The sequence below is a fragment of the Nelumbo nucifera genome, chromosome 3 (genome assembly GCF_055504915.1).
Source record: "Nelumbo nucifera cultivar China Antique chromosome 3, China Antique-T2T, whole genome shotgun sequence".
In the NCBI taxonomy this organism is placed as follows: Eukaryota; Viridiplantae; Streptophyta; class Magnoliopsida; order Proteales; family Nelumbonaceae; genus Nelumbo; species Nelumbo nucifera.
Window position 1 is genome coordinate 61,665,794 of NC_142651.1, and position 25,531 is coordinate 61,691,324.

General features: G+C 34.2%; 1 pseudogene across 1 annotated transcript; it reads left to right on the forward strand.

Annotated features, from left to right (window-relative positions):
* Positions 1-22,332: 22,332 nt before the first annotated feature.
* On the forward strand, positions 22,333-23,764 carry LOC104609411 (3-O-acetylpapaveroxine carboxylesterase CXE2 pseudogene; annotated as a pseudogene). The gene has a single exon (XR_016083555.1). The product of XR_016083555.1 is annotated as a 3-O-acetylpapaveroxine carboxylesterase CXE2 pseudogene (transcript).
* The last annotated feature ends 1,767 nt before the right edge of the window (positions 23,765-25,531 follow it).

Below are 25,531 nucleotides of genomic sequence, written 5' to 3' on the forward strand. Positions count from 1 at the left end.
TTAGATCTAGTTTTTGTTTTTGTTTCAATTCTTAAGTGAATTCGATTTTTGTTTAGGATTGTTAGGTTCTGTTTCTTTTTCTTTATTTTCATATTAGAAACTCACTTCGTTTCTTTGATTTTTTTATTGCCGTATATTCTTATTTTTTCTTATTTTTTGTTTAATCCTTAGACTAGCGATTTCCCTTATTAGTATTTATTTCTGTAGTTGTTAATTCTTTTTTTAGCATAATTAATCCTTTTATTTTCTATTTGCTATAATTATTTGTTGCTTTACTTAATTGTCTCTTTAATTAATTAGTTATTCAATTGAGTATTAATTGTTAATTAGGAAATTATTCAAAATTTCAAATTTGTGTTTAAATTTCAAAATTTGAATTTTAATTTGAATCTGAATTTGAATTTAAATTTAGGATTATTTTTTTCTTTTTGTTTCGCCTTTAGATCTAGTTTTTGTTTTTGTTTCAATTCTTGAGTGAATTCGATTTTTGTTTAGGATTGTTAGGTTCTGTTTCTTTTTCTTTATTTTTATATTAGAAACTCACTTCATTTCTTTGATTTTTTTTATTGCCGTATATTCTTATTTTTTTATTTTCTGTTTAATCCTTAGACTAGCGATTTCCCTTATTAGTATTTACTTCTGTAGTTGTTAATTCTTTTTTTTAGCATAACTAATCCTTTTATTTTCTATTTGTTGTAATTATTTGTTGCTTTACTTAATTGCCCCTTTAATTAATTAGTTATTTAATTGAGTATTAATTGTTAATTGGGAAATTATTCAAAATTTCGAATTTGTGTTTAAATTTCAAAATTTGAATTTTAATTTGATTCGGAATTTGAATTTAAATTTAGGATTATTTTTTTTTCTTTTTGTTTTGCCTTTAGATCTAGTTTTTGTTTTTGTTTCAATTCTTGAGTGAATTTGATTTTTGTTTAGGATTGTTAGGTTCTATTTCTTTTTCTTTATTTTCATATTAGAAACTCACTTCATTTCTTTGATTTTTTTATTGCCGTATATTCTTATTTTTTTTTTATTTTCTGTTTAATCCTTAGACTAGCAATTTCCCTTATTAGTATTTATTTCTGTAGTTGTTAATTCTTTTTTTTAGCATAATTAATCATTTTATTTTCTATTTGCTGTAATTATTTGTTGCTTTACTTAATTGTCCCTTTAATTAATTAGTTATTTAATTGAGTATTAATTGTTAATTAGGAAATTATTCAAAATTTTGAATTTGTGTTTAAATTTAAAATTTAAAATTTTAATTTGAATCTGAATTTGAATTTAAATTTCAAAATTCGAATTTCAAAAAAAAATAATATTTTAAGATTTTTTGCATTTGCATTCCAATGTTTAGGGTTTGATATGTTCTAGAGCATGCAGCATATAGGATTATTTAATTGTTGAAATCATCTTGTTAGTTGTTAATGTGTTAGGGTTTTTCATTTTTTTAATTGCTCTCTTTGCTAAATTAATTTGTTTTATTATTTTATTGCTGAATTTTATATTAGAGATAACTGTTCATGCATTGTAATTAGTTGCTTTTATTTTGTTTATTGTGTTTTTCCGTTAATCCATTTAAGGGCAATCCAATTTAAATAAGATAAGGTGGGGATTTCATCACCCTTCCTTGGCCCAAAAACCACCATCCTTTCATGTATGGTTCACCCTAAACCTTAATTTAAAATTTGGATAGCAAAATCCTTTAGGAGGCCCCACACATTTGGTTCAAAAGTGTGCTGAATTTTAGGGAAGCTTGTAATTACTTTTCATAACCAGCGGTTGGTGTCTAAGGAAAGAGGTTAACCGGCTAAGCCTAAGCGGGTTTTGTGGTTACTTATGTCCTTGCGAGAGCATGGGGAGCCTCCAACATCCCCACCTCTTACCTATCTACCCAAAGGAAATGGTGTAATTCCAAGTGAACCTAAGAGGATTCACATTGGTTGAACCACTAGTTTAGGAAACCTTAGTTTAGCCCCTAGGTTCTGTGTTTTACTTGTTTGTGCTAAATTAATATATATATATAATATAATGAATTCAATGGCTGAAGTTTATGGAATGGGAAACTACTTCCAACCAAAACCATAGATAGATTGGAACCATGTGTCTCAACAACTGGATAAGATTAATGGGATAGCCCAAAGACTTGATCAAGTCCTTGCATTTCGTCAACAAATTGCCCCATACCCAACCTTGTCATACTACTCAACATGTTCCACTTGTGCCAGCCTGTCTCACCAAGTTGATGATTGTCCAACGACAACCCAATTTTCGTCATTTATCCAAGAATAGGTTCAGGTTGCCCAGAATTTCTCGAGGCCTAACAATGACCCATTTTCAAATACTTACATCCCTGGGTGGAGAAATCACCCTAACTTTTTTTGGAGGACACATCAACCTAACACACAATCCTAGTAGTACCATCCATCTAACTCCATGGCCCAGCAATTTTAGAGGCCACAAGTGTAGAGCCAATTCCAGCAAACTTACCCTAGGAACCGGCGGTCCAACCTTATCAGGTTTACCCACAACCTCCTCAGACCAGTACAGTTGATGACAAATTCATTCAGCTTCAGCATCATATTCTATCTCAACCGCAATTCATCGCTAGACTAGAGATCCAAATAGGACAGCTACCCGAAGCCAATGGGAGGAGAGAAGTAGGACAACTACCGAGTCAACCGGTTGCAAATCCTTTAAATCAGCCACCGGGTTTTCTTCCACAGTAGATTCAACCACCTCCTAAGAACCCTCAGTTTGAAAATGCCAAGGCTATTATGACCTTAAGGAGTGGGAGGATTCTAGAGGACCCGTATGAGAAAAATAAATTTGAAAACATCAATGAAGAAGAAAAGGAGTAAGAAGACCATAAGTTGGGAGTGGGGGAAGAAAAATGAAAGGAAAATTTAGAAGAAGAACCTATAGTGAACCGATCTGTAGTTCCTTTTCCAACCGCACTCACAGTCGGGCCGTTGTGAAAGACGAAAGAGACTCGCAACGAGGAGATCAAGGAGTTATTCAAACAAGCCCATATTAATATCCCTCTCCTCGACGTGATCCAACATGTCCTGGCCTACGCCAAGTTCTTGAAAGAGCTGTGTATTCAAAAGAGGGAGCCACGATTGGCCCCACAAAAAGTGATGCTCTCGGCAAATGTTAGTGCGGTTCTCCTAAACCAATTCCCCTGGAAAATGAAAGACCTTGGTTCTCCTCTAATAAGTTGTGTCATCTCTAAAATCACTTTCGATCGGGCCCTATTGGATCTTGGGGCTAATGTAAATCTGCTCCCCTCTATTATTTATGAAAGGTTTAGGATTAGCGGTATAAAACCTACCCCATTAATTCTACAACTCGCTAATTGGTCAGTCAAGACTCTTCGAGGTGTTACTGAGGACATCATTGTCAGAGTAAATGATTGTTACTTCCTAGTGGATTTTATTGTCCTAGGCATGACCCCAACCGAGGAACTGAACCATAACCCGATAATCTTAGGATGCCCATTTCTAGCAACTGCCAATGCAAACATCAATTGTAAATCGGGAGAAATGGACATTTCATTTGGGGAGTAGAAAGTCCGATTAAATGTATTTTGTGCCACTAAGTATCCAAACCTATGGGAAGATGAGTTCAAGGTAGATGTAGTGGACGACCTTGTAGATGCCTTGTCTACCCCTTGGTTAGCCCAATCCGAGCCCTATCTGTATAAAGAAGAAAGCAAGTCTGGAAGTGTATATGTGAGAAGTGAGTGAATGTGTCTGCCTGAAGACGTTAAACTTGGCGCTAGTTGGGAGGCAACCCAACGAAGTTTTATTTTAGTTGTCTTGTTAGAGTTTGTCTTTTCTTTTGAATAAATTTCAGAATTCAGTTGGCAAATTCTGAACCCCTGTTGAATCCTTACCACTTGATTGTTCCCTTTGGCCCAAGTCCCTTTTGCTTCATTCTAGTCATGCCATTGGGGACAATGGCATTTAAGTTGGGGGTGAGGAAAGAGAAAATTTTGAAAATTTGAGAGAAAATTTAAAAAAAAATTGAGAAGCTAAGCCTTTATATATGTAGAATTAAAATTTCACTGAAAATTTTAACTTTTTTCCATTAAAAGAGATTCTCGAACAGAAAACGTTGAGAAAACTGATAAAAGAATATTGAATTTTGTAGAGATTGGTAGCAAGTGATAGGAGTTAAATTGGTCTTATTTGAATTTTGTCGAAACCGTTTAGAAATTGAAAATACTCCCAAGTTTGCCCCTGTAGATAAGAAGAGAAAGATTAACAAATCAGACAAAAAATTCTTCAAATTAATAGAGATAGTGGACTACGCCGAACAGTGCTGAATTTTACATAGCAAAAAAAAAAAAAAAAACAGAAAAAGAGAGAATAAAAGGTCAATTGACACCCTAGACTTAGTAACCGGGTCTCTTCACCTAAGTTAAGTGTCGAGATTCGCGTCAAACGGTGGAAGGTAGCAATAAAAATGTATGTGCATATCAAGTTCAGGGGTAGAAATCCACTATCAGAAATGATAAGAAGAATACCCGCTTGATTTTAAAAATTAATCTTAGCTTATCGAGACAGTCTACAAATGGAAGGGTACATAAGATTTTTAAGCCAAGTTTCTGTAATGTTCAAAGTAGGATAGTTTTACCCCTTAAACCCAATACTGATCTATACAAAGTTTGAGAATTCTAGAATCAGGATACTTGGCTAATTTTGTTAGGGATAATCTTGCAATGGGAACGATCTCTTTATTTAGTGTAATTTTAAGGCTGCATTGCTAAGGGACTAGCAATGGTTAAGTTGGGGAGTGTGATAAGTTTGTATTTTGATGCCTTAAGGGCATCACTTTAGGGGTATTTTAGACCTTAGATTGATTAATCTGTACCCTTTTTCCGGTTAAATTCAATGTTGTGACCTCTTAGGGTCCCTATGCAAATTTTGGGGAAAAACTGGGAAATTTATAGAGTTTTCTGTAGATTTTGGGAAGTTGGTGAGAATTCCAGCTGAGAAGGGGTGTTTTTGTGAAAAACTGAGAATAGGAGGGCACTTCCTATCTGCTAAACCCAGAAAGGCACCACTCCTACTGTATTATCATACTTCCCTCTCCTTAGCAAACCCTAGGATACCTCCCCACTCATTCTTTTCACCTCTAACAAACCTTAGCCGCCCCTAACTGCTAAATCTTCACCTCCCACTCCGCCCTAACATTTAATCTCAACCATCCAATCCTTAGGAACCTCTCATACCCTTAGATCTTCACTCTCTATCTCAGTCACTCACCCTAGGGTGCCACCCACTCCTTTTAATCTCCACCTTTCAGCCCTAAGCGCCCAAATCTCCACCATCCAATCCTAGGAGCTTAAATCTCAGAAGGGGTTGGTTAGCCCAATTCACAAGGCCAAGGCTTCTTGAGGGATTCAAGGGTTACAGGAAGGAAGACACCCAGTTCTTGTCAGGAGGGGGTTCCTGCAAGCAGTTCGTCCAACCTGCAACTACTGCCACTAGAGCTGATCCACCATTTTTATTTTGTTTTATTTTCTTTCTTTTTGTTATTCAGTTTTTCTAGCAATTTAATTTCTACAATTTTTTATTTGGTTTTATTTAATTTTTGTTTTTATTTGTCTTTTGCATATCTGAATTCGCCCAGATCAAGGCTAAGGTGTCTTAAGGGGTTCAAGGGTTGAACGGAGGAGGAATGACTTGCAATTTGTCTTCCGGGAAAGCTACCGCCGCTGGATCCGAATTTCAACATATTTTTATTTATTTTATTGTTAATTTCAGTTTTATTTAATTTCTGAATTTTATTTCTTGTCTTTTTCAATTTTGAATATTTAATTTCAGCTTTAATAAATTTTATTTTCTTATTTTTTGCAAATCCCAAATTTGTTTTCTTTTTCTTATTTGTATAGAACAAAATAATAATTTTTAACCTTGCTTCCCTGAGGATTCGACCCTTCCTCACCACTAAACTGCGTTCTTTATTTAGTTTTGAGGATTGGAAAAATATAAATTATTAAACTGGTGTCCCGAGTGTTTGATGACACATCTCAGACACACCAATATACGGGCCTTCCCATGTAGGGGCAAATTTTCCAGTAGACTTGCCCTGTCTAACGTTCAATGCTGTCTTGAGTACCTTATCTCCTTCTCTAAAGTTTCTGGGTCTCAACAATCTATTAAAATTTGTAGCTATGGCTTGTTTATACTTGATCTGTCTTTGTAATGCCTTCTCCCTATCTTCATCTATACCCCCTAGTTTTTCTGCGAGGAGTTGATCCATGTCTTCTGGTCTGATCCTTTTGCCCATCGCAAAGGCTACACGAGCGGACACTGCCCGTATTTCTGCCAGCAACGCTGCTTCTTGGCCATACACTAGTGAATAAGGTGTCGCCTGTGTGCTTTTCCTAATGGTGGTGCAATAAGCCCAGAGGGTTTCAGACAGCTTCTCTGACCAATCCTTTTGATTATCGGCCACCGTTTTGCTCAACATTCTTAGTAGAGATTTATTAATGGCTTCTACTTGTCCATTTCCTTGCAGGTAGTATGTCGTTAACATTCCTAGCCCTGCACCATATTGCCCTAGAAGGTAGAGACTTCCTGATTCTTAATAGATAGGCCATTGTCTATCAAGATCCTCATCAGGACTCCAAATTGGTGGACTACATGTTGCTTGAGGAAATTGGCTATATTCTTTACACAAATCCTCCGCTAGGGTATAACCTCTGCCCATTTGGTGAAGTAATTTGTGGCCACTATAATGAAACAATATCCTTTGGAGGGGGGATGGATTTTTCCTATGAGATCTACTCCCCAAGTGTGGAAGGGCCAAGGTGTGATGATGGGATGAAGGCTATTGGCAGGTTTGTGTATTCTTTCAGCATGGATCTGACACTTATGACATCTGCGCACATGTTTTTGTGTGCCCTCCGTCTAGTGGGCCAGTAGAAGCCCAAATGCAGGAAGTGGTTGTCCAGGGCTAACTGTCCTTAGTGCGGGGCAGCCTCAAAACTATGGGCTGCTTCTAGTACTTCCTCAATCTCATCGCCAACTAGGCACCGCAAAGGTTTTCCTGTATGCGACTTCTTGTATAAAACTCCTTCTTGGAGGTAGAACCGTTTAGCTTTGGATAGGAGCTTCCTTCTCAGTGCTGGCTCTATCGGCAATGTGTTGTCTTCTAAGTAGGTGATGTACATACTCCTCTAATCCTCCTCGCCTACCACGACGCATTCTCTTCCATCCACCTCCGGGATACACTTTTCTCGCTCGCACTATACTCTTGTGGCATTTGACTTCATCGCAGGCCAATAGTACCCTGACCTTTGCAATTTTTTGTACAAGGTGTTGGTGATGTCTCCGCAATGGGATTTGTGGGTTTCATTCAGGATTTCCTCCGTCTCTCTCTTCCCTAAGCATCTCATTCTTACCCCATCTGCCTGTCTATGGTATAGTACCCCATTCACTAGTTGGAACCTCAAAAGCACTTTGCTATCCTATGTACCTATCGTCGGGCTGCTTAATTTCTGAATTATGTTGAACCTCCAATCATCTACTGGGATTTCATCATTCTTTTCTATCCAATCTTCTAATGTAACAATTGATGGTTTGGCAAGTGTCTAGATAGTAATTTCAATTGGGTCTTTGTTGGACTGAATTTTCAATCCCAGGGTTGCTAGTGCATTGGCAAACCTATTTTTGGCTCTATTCTGGTGTTTGAAGTCTACATCTAGGTCACGAGTTAGCCTTTGGATCAAGGTCAATTCTTTTATTGTCATGCTTCTGTCGAGCTGGCCTATTACTAATTTGGAATCATTGATCACTTTAATCTTCTTTGCTTCGGACTCTATTGCTTTGATCAAACCCAGTTGTTTGGATGGTTTCCGGGCTGAACGGTCCGATCGTCTGGGTCAACGATGGTTCAAAAACAGTGATATGATCTATGCGGCCAAACCAATCCTTGAAGTCATAAAACTTTATGAGACCGAAACTCGATGTCGGCACGGTCCCTCGATTCCTAGAGAACTGATTCTTCAGGGTTCATGTTATGGGTGTGTCCCTTGTTATTAATAGGTTTTTCTTCGGGAATTGGAGAGAGGTTGATCATTTTGGGCACCGCCTTCATGATTAAGGGGAGAACTAGAGATTTTAATGTAAGCAGGATAGTGAGGCAATAAAGGGTGGTCTCCTTGACAGATGAAGATGACCACAAATCAATGGCAGTGAAGTTAAGAGGCTGAGGATTGTATGAGATAAGGGAATTGCCGGAGGAGCAGGAAGCAGGGGAACTCAGAAACTTAGGAAGCTAGGAATCTAGAGATAGGTCTTGTGCATAGGCTTTAGAGTCTCTCCCTTTTATAGAGGAGATTCCAAAGCCATAAAGAGTAGAAATGTCCAAAAAAGAACTTTTCTCATTAGGAAAGAGGATAACGATTCTCTTGTCTTTATCAGGTAAACTCTGTTAGGGTTTTGCCACATGTCCAATGAGGATCTTTCGAGACTAGGATTTCCTCTTCCCTTAGGATTCTCAGGTGGTAGGTCTAGGCTATGACCTTCCATGAACTTGATCACAGTCACATGGATGACTTGGTTGTTGTGACGAAGCGAGTCATCACAAAACTCATCACAAAGAACAGGGAGACGTACTTCGTTTGTTGTAGTACTTCTAACTAGTTATGAGTGGTGTGTTTTGCTCATAGCAGGTGTAAAATGGATTATATTCATTGTTCTAAAGCATTCTCTAACCGTCAAGAGGGTCCACGATGACTCATGGCCGTTAAACTGTTGATCAACACTATGCTTATCACAAATGTGTTAGTAGCTTGCTTCGCACCATCCCAGCCCTCATCGCAAGGTGGATCCTCCATGTGCTTGTGGTTTAAGGCCCTCATCGCAATCTCTACAATGCTAAGCTACATGTACTTACAATCATCTTGTCTGGTTTGACAAAATCTGGTATTATCTACACATACTTATATTTTCAACTAAATTCTCAATTGTTTTTTTCAAGATATTTATAATATTGGAAATAATAAATTCTCTAATTTGTTTTCACAAGAAATATGCTTAAAGATTCCCAAAGAATAATTTAGTGAATGATTTCACAAGGGTTATGTGTAGGGTTGTCAACGAGTTAGTTTAGGTAAGGATAGAGCATCCTCGTCTTGATTAATAATTGGGATAATTATCAGGTCTAATATATATACTAGTAGGGCAATGCATGGGAAAATTAGTAAGTTGATTTAATTGATGATCTGAAAGATGTCAGAGATTATTTTTCTTTTCTTACAAAGTCAGAGTACAAGAAATGCTTAAAAGTTGTTGCTCCATTGGGCTATACAACAAGGGGATCATCCCCAAACCCATAAAGCTAGCCCCCAACCCTATTGTAAGCTGGGATTGATCCTAAGTCTCCCCTGCAACCAACAGGAGACCTTACCAACGAACCAATTAATACTTTGCCAAAGGATGTTTAAAACTAAATTATTAAAAATCTATATTTATTGTTATTTTCACAACAAAAAAAATAAAAAATTGAAAGAAAAATTGAATGTCTTAAAAATCCTTAGTATAAATATTGATATTAATAAATTACTTTTCACAAATTTAACAATAAATTTCTAAATGGATATGGTTAAATTTTTCAAATTCTATTGATATGAATAAATTAATTTTTAAAAAATTCTGACTTTATGAATAATTAATTACTGAAAATATAAAAAATTATAAAGTAGATATTTTTTAAATTAAATTTCAAAAAACATGACAAATACCAATAACAATGGAAATTATTAATAATTACCAAATGTAAATTATCAATATTGAAATTCACCAATAATTTTCCAATTTAGTAATTTTCAAAAATATTAATTTTTTTTAATAGTTATTGAAGCTAGAAATATAGTTAAAATTCCCCAATAATTTTCAAATTTAATATCTAATAAGTAATAATACTAAAAAATAATGTAAATTAAAATATCAATAAGTAATTTTTATTACCAAAATTAATTTTTTTAATTACTTGCAAAATACTGGAAATTAATAAAAAATTTGGAAAATTAATTTTATGAAAACTTCAATATAAAACATTATCTAAAATTTACTGATATTTTAGGTAATAATTATCAATTTTAGATAATACTAATATATACTTAATTTCATACAATAATGATAAATTAATATTTAAATATTGAAAATTTAGTAAATAACATTAATTAACAGCATTTCATTAATTATTAATTGTTCAATAATTATTGATTTGTATAAATAAATTTTCAAAAATTCAAGTATTTATGAATAATTAATTACTAAAAGCATCAAAATAAATTTATATTTTAATTATTTTTATTATCATATATGTTTAATTTTTGGGAAGTTTCAGCCTTCGTCATGATGGTGAAATGAGAGGTATTTTGACATGGCCAGAGGCTAGGGGCCTGTTGATGTAGCAAAATGAAGGGTATAGGTTTGGTGAAGGCAAACTCATACTGAACTCAACTTGTTGTGTTTACTTTTCATTATTTCAAAACTGAGTAAAAATTATTAACTTTTACTTTTATTAAATTTTTGTTTATGTAGTAAATTTTTATTGATGCGTATTAAGTTAAGATATTATTCTAAGTTTGTTACTTCTTAAAATTTTTCTTAATTGATTTATTGTATTATTTATTTTTCTCTTATTAATGTTTTAGATGATTTTATTCATCTTATTTCAATGTTTAATTTTTAACTTAAACTATTTTGAAAAAAAAAAGTTTTAGCTTAAATATTAATATTCTAAAACATGTTTTCAGAACTTAGAGAGAGAGAGAGAGAGAGAGATTTTAAGGGAAAATGAAAGTCTCTAATTGATTACTTCATATCTCTCTAATTGATTACTTCATAACTTAAACAATAGAAATACATAGGAGTATATAATTGTTTTGTATTTTAACTTTTTAGAAACCAATATGATCGAATTCGACCTGAGTTGGTTGGTTTTCTAGTATTTCCAATCGGCTTTGGTATAGCAATTTTCCAACTTGACCAAGTTACGTCAATTTTGATTTGGCCATTTGTAAACTGACGTGACCATAGATATATATTAATGTTTTATTTTTTAAATATAATTTTTTTTAATATAGGAAAGTGGAAAAAATCCCATATTTCTTAGTCTAAAATATTTTACATCATAAACTTAATTTTTTAATAATACAACTGTAATTTAATAAATTTAAATTTAAATCTTTTGAACAAACAAATCAAACCGAAAATAGACCTAAACTGATAGGTTTTCTATAATGGTCAATTGGTAGGTTTTCTATAATGGTCAATTGGTTTTGGGTGACAAACTCCCGGCCTAACCAAGTCAATTTGGTTGGCGAAACAACTTGCAACCGAACTAAACCAATCCTTGAATACTCCTAGTTTCAACTAAATTAATAGTCTAGTATGTAATAAATAACAATAGTTTAATTTCCAATAGTTATTGAAAATTTATAGAAAAAATACACAATTATTAAAAATAAATTCATAATGAAAATACAATAGATATATAATAAAAAACAATAATTACATAAAATACAATAAATACTAAAAATATATTAAATTAGTCAATAAATAGTTTAATCTCTAATAAATATTAATCAATAAATTATAAAAAGTAAATAATTACAGAAAATAAGTTTACAACAAAAATACAATAAAATATGATAAATTAAATTTCAAAAGTTAAATAATAGTTGTTTAAGCTCCAATATTGACAATTTACTGTTAAATAACAAAACAAAAAAATTAATTGTAGTAAATATGTAAAAATATATCATGAATATAACTATTATTGTAAAATTATTACTAATAAATATTATTTTTTGAAAGTTATTGTTTATAAATATACATATTTACAATATTATTTAGTTATTAAAATAATATTGTTATTTAAGTTTTTAAAATATTAATTATTTATTGAATTTAATAATACGTAAAATTATAAACAGTATTATTATTACATAATTTGTCATTAATTTTTTAAAATATTAAGTTATTACTAATCTGAACATTATGAAATCTATTATAATTGTTTTTCTACTTTTAATTTTTTTTTTAAATTTATTACAAATTCATTATTTTAACTATTTAAAATTTATTTATGTTAAATATTTTGTTATTTAAATATTTAAATAATATGTAAAATATTTAAAATTTTTCATTATTTGAATTTTATTTGTTTTTATGTTATTACATTATATTAAATATATTTACATAATTATTTAGATATTTTTAATGTTTTGTTATTCAAGATATTTAGTTATTGAAATATTTAAATAATGTTTTATTTGTTAATGTTAAATTTTTATTATTTGAATTACATTTAAATTGAATATTTGTAAATTTATAAATTATATTGCTTCTGTATAATTTCATGATGAATTTTGTTTGAATAAACTTTTTAAATTTAGTATATATATAATTTTGTTATAATATGTAAATAATTCTGAAATTTTTTAATTGAAACTTTCTTTAGATAGAGGATAATTTAAGAGAATCTCTCTACTAAATTGGAGATAGTTTAGGAGGGAATCTCTCTATTAAATTAGAGATAGTTTAGGAGGGAATCTCCCTACTAAATTAGAGATAATTTAAGAGAAAAATAGGAGTTAAAAATAATTTAGGAGATAAATCGGAATTAGAGTCAATTTAGGAGAAAGTGGGGGAAAGTGGTGCCACTTGGCTAAACATTATAAAAGCAAATCCCTTTTTCTTTATGGTTGTTAGAAATAATTAAGCCTATGTGATTCATTATTGGCTTAATGGGTAATTATGTGGAATAAAAAAAATAAAAAATTCAAAACAACAGAAAATTAGGAAGGGGGATTTGGAGCAAGGAGAGGCATGATGACATTGACTTTATTTCTATGTGTGTGTGTGTGTGTATGTATACTAGTAATTAAAATAGACTTAAATGTGCACATGAATTGCATGTGGAAATTTTAAATTACAATAACAATTATTATTATTATTATTATTATTGTTATTATTCAATTTTGTATTCAATTTCTATGATAAATAAAAATAATTTTTATTTTAACAATTATTCTTATTTAATATGATCAATATAGAACAATTAGAAATGTTCCATTTCTGTGTTCTATCCTTTTTAAATATTTGTTATTCAATCATGACATCATGAGTTTCTTAGAAAAGATGGATCATTGACCCACCATTTCGATAAGAAAATAGCTTTTCTTTCGGACCAGTTTTAAATTATAATTTCATCTACACAATATAAATAATTTTTACTTATCACACTTAATTTTTGTTTAACATAATTAATATATTATACTTTATATATTCTTTTTATTACTTGTACTTTTTATCTTTTAAAGATTTAGTATTTAACAACCATATCATTGATTAATCCATTTGACCCAAACCACTAACCCACCACCTAGAAAGAATAATGGTATGTCTTCTAGATTGACATTAAATTGTGAATTACATTTCCATCATTGATTAAATTATTTCGTATATATAATACTTATTGTTGTTTAATATAATGAGTGTATAATATTAGAAATGTATACAATATTTTTTTATAAATATATAACATTATTTATGTTCCCAAAATTTCTCTTTTTTTATTTTTGTAAATTATTGTTTTTTCAATTTTTAAAAATTTTATTACTTGAATATGACATCATTTCATTTCTAGGTTGATTTTAAAATACTTCTTAAATTTCATACTTATTTTTGTTTAGTATACTGAATTACAATATTAGAGATATGCCCAATTTTTTATTGTTTTTGTATTATATATTTTAATTTTTTATTATTTAATTATGGCATCATCTATTAACCCATTTGACTCAAAATGGTTGAATTACTTACCCACCACTGGGAGGAAAGAAAATGGTTTTGCTTTTAAATTACTTTCCAAAATATTCATTTTTACACTATTAAAATTAATGTAATGGATTTAACTAGTAGAATTTATATTAGGAGTGTTCATGGGTTGGTTCGGTTTGGTTGTAGGTTGTTTGGCCAACCAAATCGACCTAATCAAGTTGGGAAGTTGGTCACCTGAAACTGACTGGCCATTAGTTAATACCGGCCAACTTGGGTTGTATCGATTTGGGTCAATTTGTTCAAAAGATTTAAAATTAAAAATTAATTACAATGGTATTATTAAAAAATAAATTTATGATATAAAATATTTTAGACTAAGGAATATGCGAATTTCCCACTTACCTGTATTAAAAAATATTTAGAATATAAAATATTAATATATATCTATGGTCATGTAAGTTCGGTTTACAAATGGCCAAACCGAAACTTATCTAACCTGGTTGGGTTAGAAAATTGTTGAACCAAAGCTAATCGAAAATACTAGAAACCAACCAACTCGGGTTGGTCGATTTCATCAGTTTGATAAAACCCTAGTTGAAATTAATTAATATTATTTCCGAATTGTGAAAAAATCTTAAAAGCAGTATATAAAATATGGAGAAGTACGGATAGGCCCAATGCAGATTTCTGATTTCCATTACAGAGCTATAGACATTCAAAATGTCAAAAACCCCCACTCTACACACCAATGCCTGCCCGTGAATTGGCATCAATTTCGAGCTGGCACCCACCCCAACTGTACTTTGGGCCTAAAAATTCTAACCCTGGGCTAAACCTTCATTCTCCCTATAAAATATAAATAATTATTAATTATTTAAAAATTAAAATATAAAACAATTATATACTCTTATGCATTTTTATTGTTTAACTTTTGTGTAAGCTTAATAATGGTTGTGCATCGCACGGATCCCTACTAATATATATGTATATCTATATATATACTAAATTAGAGCTTACCACATCAACAACCCTCTCATTGCTCCTTTACCCCAAGGGAGCAATTCTAGAGGGGGTACAAGATCCCTCTAGAAGATCATGGAGTTGCCACCTAGCATGGCAATCTCCCCCTCTCCTCTTTTAGAATCCCCTTGATTATAGGCATCTCTATCTCTCCCCCTAAACAAAGATGCTTGCTTTGCCTTTTTTTTCACTAACTATTTCTATTACGTATTGGAGTTTACTTGTATTACTTACCAAAATTTTGTTTTTCATTCCTTTTAATTACTTTTCTTTCATTCTTCATTCTACATAATGTTTTTGTGTTTTCAAATCAATTTTCTTCCTAAACTACTTCTCCATTGATTGTACAGGGAGAAACTGAAAAATACAAGCTGCAAACTGTTAAAAGAATTGAGTGACTTTTAAACTATAGTTTATTCTCTTGTTTTAATTAATTTTTTTTTTTAGTTTTGAAGCTTTGACCATTTTCAATTTTCTGTTTTGTGAAGTTGCAATAACAAACCTCTGCGGCTATACAGGGAAGTTTTAGTTTCACAAGTATCTCATCATCAGTCTCTACGAATCATTTCTCATTGTGAAGCTATCAGGGCTCGAGTTTCTTGACATTGCAAGTTGCAAGTTAGTCACTGAAAGTTTCTGTGGATTCAAATTAGTCATTACAAACCCCTTTTGATAGTTTATGAAGCCCACGAAAAAGTTCCACCGTTTTGATCTAAAGTTTGTTTATTTCCTACCTATTGTTTTCCTGGTTTCTTTTGTCTGCGCGCGAAGGAGAATGACCAATGGAAGGGGAGGTTTAGTTCTAATGAGCTCAATGCTTGGGGCAAAATCACTAATGATAATGATGATTAGATATCGGAATTACTTAGTCTGGTTGGTAATGAAGCAGAAGAATCAGCTAATTATTTTCAACTTTTGTTGTTAATTTCCAAGGCGGCCATTGTGAATCAACAAAACCCATCTATGGAGCACAGAGATAGATTTATAAAAATTTATTTAATTCTCAGCAAAAACAACGTACACACTTGCACGTTGCACCCATGGTTTTTAAAAACGAACTGGAAACAGAACCGGTCAGGGGACCGGTTTCCGGTTAAGCGGTTCAATTGTCCCGGTCGAACGGTTCAACCCGTGACACCATAAATAAATTAAAAATAAAAAATAGCATAAAATTAAATAAAAACAGAAAAATACAGAAAATAAAACTATCTAAATAAAAAAATAATACAATACAAAACACAGAGAAAATATAAAAATAAAATACAGAAAAATTCTAAAAAATACAGAAAAAACACAAGAGAAATAAAAAAATACAGAAAATTGCAAAAAGTACAGAAAAAAAAAACTCTAGAATGTTAAATCCTAAAATGCAAAAATCCTTGACCTAAAATCAAGATTCACAGGGATAGATTTCCTATAAATGCTGCTCCCTAAGCTTCAACCAAGCAAAAACTTCAAAACTCTGTTTTTTCTTCAATTTTTGAGAATTTATTTAGAACTGCTCCTAGGTGTCAAAATACTCACAATCAATCTCCAAATCTTCTAGAAATCGGGCAATTCAAATAGCATTGACCAGCCTTTTCAAAATTCCATGTCATATGTTCATCATGGAACTGTATGGATTTCATCCCAAAGGATTTAGAAACTCCTTATAATTTCAAGCAACAGAAATTCTATTCCTGCCAAAAACTGTTTTCCTATATTTATTCTCAATTACATAAATTCTATTCCAGTCCAGTGGTGTGTTTGGAAGCACGTCGTTAAACACTCTGAAACACCAGTTTAAACATTTATAGAATTTTACCGATTCTCAAACGACTACTAACATGGTAAATGGGTGAGAACGGGTCGTATGCATAGGGAAGCGAGGAAAAAATAATCATGTACTTAGATCCGGGAGAAGAGAATGCAAGTGGGAGTTGCGGAAATAAAAAATTAATTAATAAAAAAAATGGAATTCATTAAAACCAAATTCGAATAGTACTGAGAATAACAAGTGCATAAAAATAAATAAATAACATAAACAACTAAATAAAAGAAACAAAATAAAAAATGTCTGAGAATTAAACATGTCAGAGGTAGCAGTTTCCGGATTTCTCCTTCCACCCTCGAACTTCTCGAGCTTGGCCTTCCATCTTACCTGGCCGAATTTCAGATCTGTAGAAAGGAAACAAAACACAAATTAAATCTAATAAAATTAAATTTGCAGGAAGGAAAAATTAATTTGAAAATTAAAGAACAGAAAGTAATTCTAAAATTGAAGAAAATATAGTTGGGATTCAAATCCAGAGGTGGCAGTAGTGGTGTTGGCGAACTGCAAGTAGGAACCCCTCTTGCTTAGGCGTCCTCCTCTTCCTATACCCTTGAACTTCTCAAGATCAGCCCTCCTTCTTACTTGGGTGAATTGACCAACCCCTTCTACAGGGCCCCTGGGACCCTTTTTATAGAGAAGGGTGGGCACAACTAGAAATATGGAGAAAGATGGAGGGCAACAACTGGGATTTAGCAAAGTTAGGGACGCCCTAGGGTTTCTAATGGATGGCTAAGATGGTTTTGGGGTGATCCTTGGCAGAAAATAAAAGGAGAGGGCGCCCAATATTATGTAGGGCTGAGATTTGGGCACCCAGAAATGGAGGGTGTAGATTAGAACATCTAGGGTTGAAGGGTTATGATTAAAAGAATATGTGGTGCCATAGATTGAATGGTTGGGATATAAAATGGAGGGAGTGGCTGAGATTTGGAGGTGAGGGGCAAAATGGTGAGGATTACCAGAATCGGTGGCACCCTAGGGTTTAAAAGCTATAAAGGAGAGCTCTAAAATGAGTGGTTGAGATTAAAAGAGATGGAGGGTGGAGATTAAACACCTAGGGGCAGCTAGGGTTTGCTAAGTGTGAAAAGATTAGGTTAAAAAGGCTCCCTGGGGTTTGCTAAGGAGAGGGGAGCATGGTAATACAATAGGATGGGCGCCAACTGGGTTTAGTAGATAGGGGGCGCCCTCCTGTTCTCAATGTTTTACAAAAACACCCCCTCTCTCAGCTAGTCTTCACACCAACTTCCAAAAAACTGCACTTCAGCTTAGAAAACTTCCCAATTTTCTACATAATTTGCACAGAAACCCTCAAAGGTCACATAATTGATTTTAACTGGGAAAATGGTACACTTTGACTATTTTAAGGCCGAAAATACCCCTGAATTGATGCTCTTAAGGCATCAAAATGCAGGGTTATCACCCAACACTATTTTCTAATAATTTCAAGCAACAAAAAATCTAAAGAGATGGAAATGCACCTACCATTTCATGGTTCCAAAAACAATATTGCATTCAACCAGTGTAGAGTAGTGCAACATTCTTTTCCGAAGCTCCTCTTGACCAAAAACATCAAGATCTTCTCAGTAAAACAGTTCCTTGGAAATCCACTGGCCGTAGATAATTGAGATCCTACTCAGAGTAAACTAAGGAGGCTATCATAAACTAGATAAAAAGAGAAAGAAAAAAACCAACAACTACACACCAAAAAAATCAGCATCCCCATTTTTTACAACTATTAGTAAATGGTTGCAAAGAATTTTAACTTGTTCAACTTACAAAAAAATTCAGAAAAAAAAATTTATACCTTCAGGGTTTCATTGCTGAGTGTGGGTAATGGTGGTGTGATAGTGGGCTTGCCGTCGGTTGGCTCGGGTTTGGTCGTAGGCAAGTTGCCGCTGCAAGTGCTGCTCCAACTTGTAGAATCGCCAATGCCCAATGCCGAGTGTCGCTGGAAACTTGCCGGACAGTCGCTGCAAGTTCGCCGTCCGCCGCTGCAAGTGCTGGCTGCCGCAACTCTTACGCCTACAAGTACTGGCCGCCACAACTCTAAATACTGTAAACTCACCGTCGCCGGTCTGTGTCGCCGTCAGATGCCGGAATTGTTGGCCGCCACAGGTGGTCGGTACTTGGTAGGGTGTGAGGGTTGAGAGGGGGGAACTCAGGAATATGAAAATGGGTTCTAACCCTAAAGCTAAAGGGACTAAACATTCGAACTGGGTTGGGGATATAGAAGGTATTTTAATTTTTGTTTTTTTTTTTTATTTAAAACATTGAAAATGAAAAGACTAACCCGCGAATCGTTGCTCGAGTCAAACGGTTTAGCGGTCCGACCGCCTAGGTCAGTGGTTTTCTGACATTTTCAACGATTTTTAGAAATTTCTGGTTTTTAGTAAAACCGAACCCGGGGGGCTGACTGGTTACCAGTTTTTCTGGTCTGACCATCCAGTCCAATCTAGTCTTGAAAACCATGCTTGCACCTATTAGAACCCAGGTGTAGAAAAATCCATTTTCACCATTAACAGAAAAAAAATGAAATCACATAAAGTAAACAATTAACAAAGAAACTAAACCATCCATATGAAGCAATTATTCTTATCAAAATAGTGCTTTCGAACCATTATTGGCCCGGATGGTTGGACCATTCGGCTTGAGTATTTTCCAAGCAACCAATTCCATTTCACTTTTAATCCGTTTTTTGGCCAAAAACCATTGACTTGGTCAATAACCTGTTGATCCAGGCAATCGAACCGTTAATCCATTCGACCCAAACAGTGGTTATTGGCCTTTTATTTTAATTAGTTTTTTTTTTATATTTTAATTTGGAATAGACCATCCATTTGAACCGGATGGTCAAATTGTTGACCCGAAAACCAGTGGCCAAAGCTGTTCCAATTCTAGGTTGGTTTTTAAAACATTCTACCAGACAATCCATGCAAATTTAGATAATTGGAAGGAGTGGAGAACTAAATAGATAGATAACCACACGTAGGTTATAGGGAGAACAAGAGATGTAGTACTCAGGGGGCGGAGCCAGGGGGGCACAAGGGAGCCATGCCCCCCTGTAATAGGGGTCCACAAAATCCCTAGTATAATACAGTTTTCCATGTAAATTTCCCCTCCTCCCACTCCCCACCCCAATGTAGGTTTTGTCCCCACTCAAAAAATTCTTGGCTCCGCCAATGGTAGTACCATCGAATGGTTTATTGTTACTACTCGAAACTATATATATCCCAAACCTTGATTACATTTGATATTTTTCCAATAAAGCTCAATCTCACAAAAACCTTCTTTTCTTCTTCCAGCTTGAAAAATACGTACCTTAGAAATCTCTTCCACAAAAGTCCACATACATTGTCTCCAAATAAATAACAAAATTTCTTTGAATTATTTTAATTATTTAAATAATAAAAAATTTTACAAATTTAAAAATATAATTTAAATATTTCAAGAACTAAATATTTTAAATACAACTAAATAATTAAATATCAAAATATTTAATATTATTGTATTTATTTTATTTTTATTAGTTATTTATTGTATTTTCATTATAAATTTATTTTTAATAATTATGTATTTTCACTATAAATTATCAATAATTATTGGAGATTAAACTATTATTTATTGAAGATTAGACTACTAATTTAGCTGAAATTTTGGAGTGTTCACAGGTTGGTTCGATTTGGGTGCAAATTGTTTAGCCAACCAAACTGACTTAGTTGGGTTGGGGAGTTGGTCACTCGAAACCGACTGACCATTAGTGAAAATCGACCAACTTGGGTTGTATTAGTTTAGGTCGGTTTTTGGTTTGGTCGGCTGGTTCAAAAGATTTAAACTTAAAAAGTTAAATTTAAATTTTAAAAAGTTACAGTGGTATTATTAAAAAAATAAATTAAAATTAAAATTTATAATATAAAATATATTAAAGTAAGAAATATGAAAAATTTCCTACTTTCACATATTAAAATGTTATATTTAAAATATAAAATATTATATATATATATATATATATATATATATATATATATATATATATATATATATATATATATATATATATATGGTCAGGTCGGATCAATTTTGGTCGGTTTACAAATGGCCACGCCAAAATTGACCCAACCTAGTCGAGTTGAAAAATTGCTGAACCAAAACTGACCGAAAATACTAGAAAACCAACCAACTTGGGTCAAGTTGGTCAATTTCATCAGTTCGATGAACAATCCTAGATGAAATTAATTATTATTTTATTTTTGTATTACAAAAAATATTAAAAATAGTATATACAATATAAATAATTATTAATTATTTAAAAAGTTAAAATATAAAACAATTGTCTACTTTTATATATTTCTATTATTCAACTTTCGCTTAATAAAATCCATGCATCACATGGTCCCCTCTAGAAGTGGTGGCAATTGGGCGGGTTGGGTTGAACTTCAACCCAACCCATCTAACCCGGTGGCAATTGGGCGGGGTTGGGTTGAACTTCAACCCAACCCATCTAACTTGCCAACCCATTAATGACCCAGTTATATAAAATTAAATGGGTTGGGTTCAACCCAAACCCACTTTAACCCAATCCAACCCGCCCAAACCCATTAATCTTATATTTATGGACTTAAAAAACAACCCGCTTCAAATCACATTACATGCAAGTTATTTTTACACAAGCGGCCAAGCCATTTGACTATGTTCAGATTTTGGGTTTGGCTGAACCACTTAGGTTCAAACTGGTCAGGTCAACTTGAACTATCTAATTGGATTATCTTCGAGCTAATCACATCAAGGGTGGTTGAACCATTTAGATTTGGATCAGTCTGGTCGGGTCGGACCGGACCGGTTCAATCAATGGTGGATTGACTTGGACCGAACCATATCAGGTTTGTGCACGAGTTTGGGACCAAACCGTCTGACCTGAAGCAGGTCACGTAAGTAAATCGGGTTGGTCCGAATTTGGGTTGAGTTGTGTGGGATATTGGTCAACCAGACGGTCCAGGCTGGGCAAAGCACACGAACATCGACCCGGATCAACTTGTATCGGGTCGGGTCGGGCTGTGTGAATACTAGTTGGACTGGACGACCCAAACTGGGTAGAACAAGCGGTACCAAACCATCTTGCCTGGGGGTCTATTTCAGATTCGGATCGACCCAGATCGGTGTATGCTAGATCAGGTCAAACCTCATTGAATTGGTCTGAATTCGAGTCAAATTGATTTGAATTTATGTTGGATGAAGTGTATTGATTCAAGACAAAATTAAATTTAATCAATAATTAATAAAAAATTAATGCATTAATTATAAATTATTTAATTCAAATGAAGAAAATTAAAAAGAGCTAAAGAATTAATACTTATGCCTATAATGATTAACCCAATGGTTATCCACAACTCAACCCTGGGCCAATTAGGTAATGAATTGATTATACAACCCGCCAAATTAGATACTAGATGGATTGGGTGGGTTAGTCGGGTGAAAAATTGCCACCCCTACCCGCTAGTAGCTAGTATATTCATAAAACAATGGGTTCTGAATAAACACTTACAAAACCTGACCCAATTATCACTCGAGACAAAATTACAAAATCAGAACCGATATAATTGGTTTAGTTTGGTCGGGTAGAACTTATCCATCCATTTTTTTTTTAGTTTTTTTCTTAAGAGTAAAGGAAATATCTACGGTGGAGAATGAGGTGGAAGGGGGTAATAGAGGCATTTGTGTAATAAAAGCGCATATCCAAACATAGAATCCATATTTACAACTTACAAGGTGTAAGCTTGTAAGTCTGTAAGATGGTTGGATAGAAATAATCTGTGGTAAGTAGGTAGAAAAGATCTGTAAATCTGTTCTTAATATGGCTAATATATAAATCAGCCCTTCCCTCCCAATGGTAAGTAGGTAGAAAAGATGGTTGGATAGAAATAAACCTGCTCGCTCACTCCCTAATCCCTACCAAACTACCAAAACTACTCTGAAATCTGAGCTCTGAAAAGATCAGAAAACGGCTGGATGGCAGTCCAACTTTCAGCCACTGACTCCGGCATAAACCCTTATGGGTTTCTCCGGATAGTCCTCCACCCGGACGGCACGCTCACTCGACTCGACGCCTACGCCACCGTCGATGATGGAACAACTGAGCAGAATTCTGCTGTCCTCACCAAAGACATCACCCTCGACCCAACCAAGAAAACTTGGCTACGGATATTCCGACCCCGCCAACTTCCTCCTTCCTTCTCCTCCTCCTCCGAGAAGCTCCCTCTCGTGGTCTACTTCCATGGAGGAGGCTTCATTGTCGGCGGAGCCAACTGGAAGATGTTCCATGACTTGTGTGTGAGCATGGCCGTCGAATTCCCTGCCTTGGTTGTATCCGTCGGGTATCGTCTTGCTCCTGAGCACCGCCTCCCCACCGCCTATGAAGACTCTGTTGAGGCCTTGCACTGGATCAAGAATCAGGCCTCATCGGACGGGATGAATTCCGAGGAGTGGTTGAGGGATTTGGCTGATTTCTCTCGGTGCTTTCTGGTGGGCACCAGTGCAGGAGGTAATATTGCTTTCCATGTAGGGTTAAGAGCGCTGGAGGTGGCGCGTGAACTTGAACCCATAAAAATCACTGGCCTTATCTTGCACGATCCTTTCTTCGGTGCATCAGAGAGAACCAAATCGGAGCTGAAACTGGCGAATGATCCGATCTTACCCTTGGCAGCCACTGATTTGATGTGGAACCTATCCTTGCCCAAGGGGTTTGATCGTGATCATGTTTACTGCAATCCAATGAAGTTGGATCCCGTAGCCAATCAGATTGGAATTCTGGGGAGGTGTTTGGTGACGGGTTGGAGTGGGGACTTGTTGATCGACGCTCAGCTGGAATTCATAAGGTTGTTGGAAAGAGAGGGTGCCTCTGTGGTGCCTTTCTTACAGGAAGAAGGTTACCATGCTCAGGAGATCTTTGAACCCGAGAAGGCTCCGCCATTGTTGAAGGCCATTAAAGACTTCATTTTTAATGCTACTCTTTAATGTGTGTGTAGTCTTAATTATTTTCAAGCTATTTGCTTAATTGTGTGCTTAGTTGGGTCTGGGTCTTGTCTTCTCCGATTGGGATCCTTTCAATAAATCTCATGGTTTATGGAAAGCATATACGACAATTTGACATAATGAACAATTGTGTTTTAATTTAAACATATATACCAGCCGCCTAAGTAGAACTTTTCTGTGGACCGATTAATTTGTGGTGTCTCGACTTGCTGAAATGCCACATAGCCCTCTTTTAAAAGTTAGCCAATTGTTTTTTATCTCTTCGAGATTATTCTGCACAGGAACGAGCTTTACCCTTATCCCATTCGGATCAGATGGACTCGATAAGCTTTATCAGTTCATACGAAGTCCATTTTTAGGTACAAAATGGATTTTGGGTAATGTGGGCCGTAAATCTCAAATGTGTTTCGTAAGGTCTATGATAGTTCATTTATATAAGGGTATCACTTCTAGCCTCATAAGGTACGTGCGGTTTAGTTGTCATTTGCTATTACTCTCAAAGCAAATCAAACTTGCTACAAACTCTTTGTTAATTTAAGCATCGGAATGTTCACACCGGGTAAAGCACCCCGAGACCTTTGATCTATTTGCCTTGAAGTTTGACCCGGCCATGTAGTAGACCAACGTTCATTAAGTTGCCTTTTAGCTAGGAACAACTAAATCGTGCATCATCACTGTTCAATGTTAAAAAAAAGGAGTTTTGTCCAATTAACAACCTTTTTTATTCAACTGACAAGAAATAAAAGGGAAAATAATTGTTCAGTCCACCTTAGTCCCATCAAATCATGACCATGGATGGATGTCAAATTTATGGGCAGAATGCCATTTATAGGGAACTGTAATTTCAGAATTCTGTACTACAATATAATAGAAAGGAGAATGACTGATCAGCCCGACTCAAAATTTTTTAACCCTATCACATAGGGGATGGATCCTGACTGTGGATTGTTGTCAAATCCAACAGCAGGATGGGATGTATAGGGGCTACTAATAGACTATGGGAGGCTGCTGTAATTCAGAATTCTACATTGGGTGCAGTATACTTAACCCGAAAAAAAAAAAGGTTTGGCGGTCAAGATAATTTATAAGTTAGGTAAGACGTCTGCAAACCTATTCTGTAAGAGATAAGTTAGGTAAGACATCGACCTAACTAATTAAGAGATAAGTTAACTAACTATAACAGTGTATCAATTAAAGAGTACTCAAAAAAAAAAAAAAGGAATTTCAGTGCCATTTCTGAGACTTCCTATTCTGTAATGACAAAATAGTAGTGTTGGAATCTGATTGGACAATCATCTTGTTAAAACCTTTGTTGCACCATCAGTATTAAGTTTTTGTTTTTCTCAACCATCAGTATTAAGTTTAATCCAGTCTATAGGAGGAGGTTTCCACTGGACACTTGTCTATATCCTGTCACTAGTTCCATATGGTTAATACATAGGGAAATAATCAGAACAGTTTGAAACGATCTTTCTCCAAATATACGAGGAATGAAAATAGATTTACTTTGAAGAATAAATTCATTCCTGGTCTGGATCTACTCCTCACAAACTGCACCTCACACTGGCCTTACAGTATATTCTGACTGTAGGTCGGGAATATTTCGGGTAAAATACAAAACTTTTTCTGAGTTTTCTTATAATCATAAAATCCTCCCTTATATTTTCACTTTAACAAAAACCTTTCCAATACTTTTTACCAAATATGCAACCACCTCCCTTCAAAAACCGACCTAATCTATTTATTTTTTTAAAATACTAATTTTGCCCTCCCTCCAAAACACTGTTCATTTTCTTCCTAAGAAAAAAGAACTAAGAACCAGAGGCCATCGGCCTTCCATCGCATACCTATGGCTTCTCCTAAA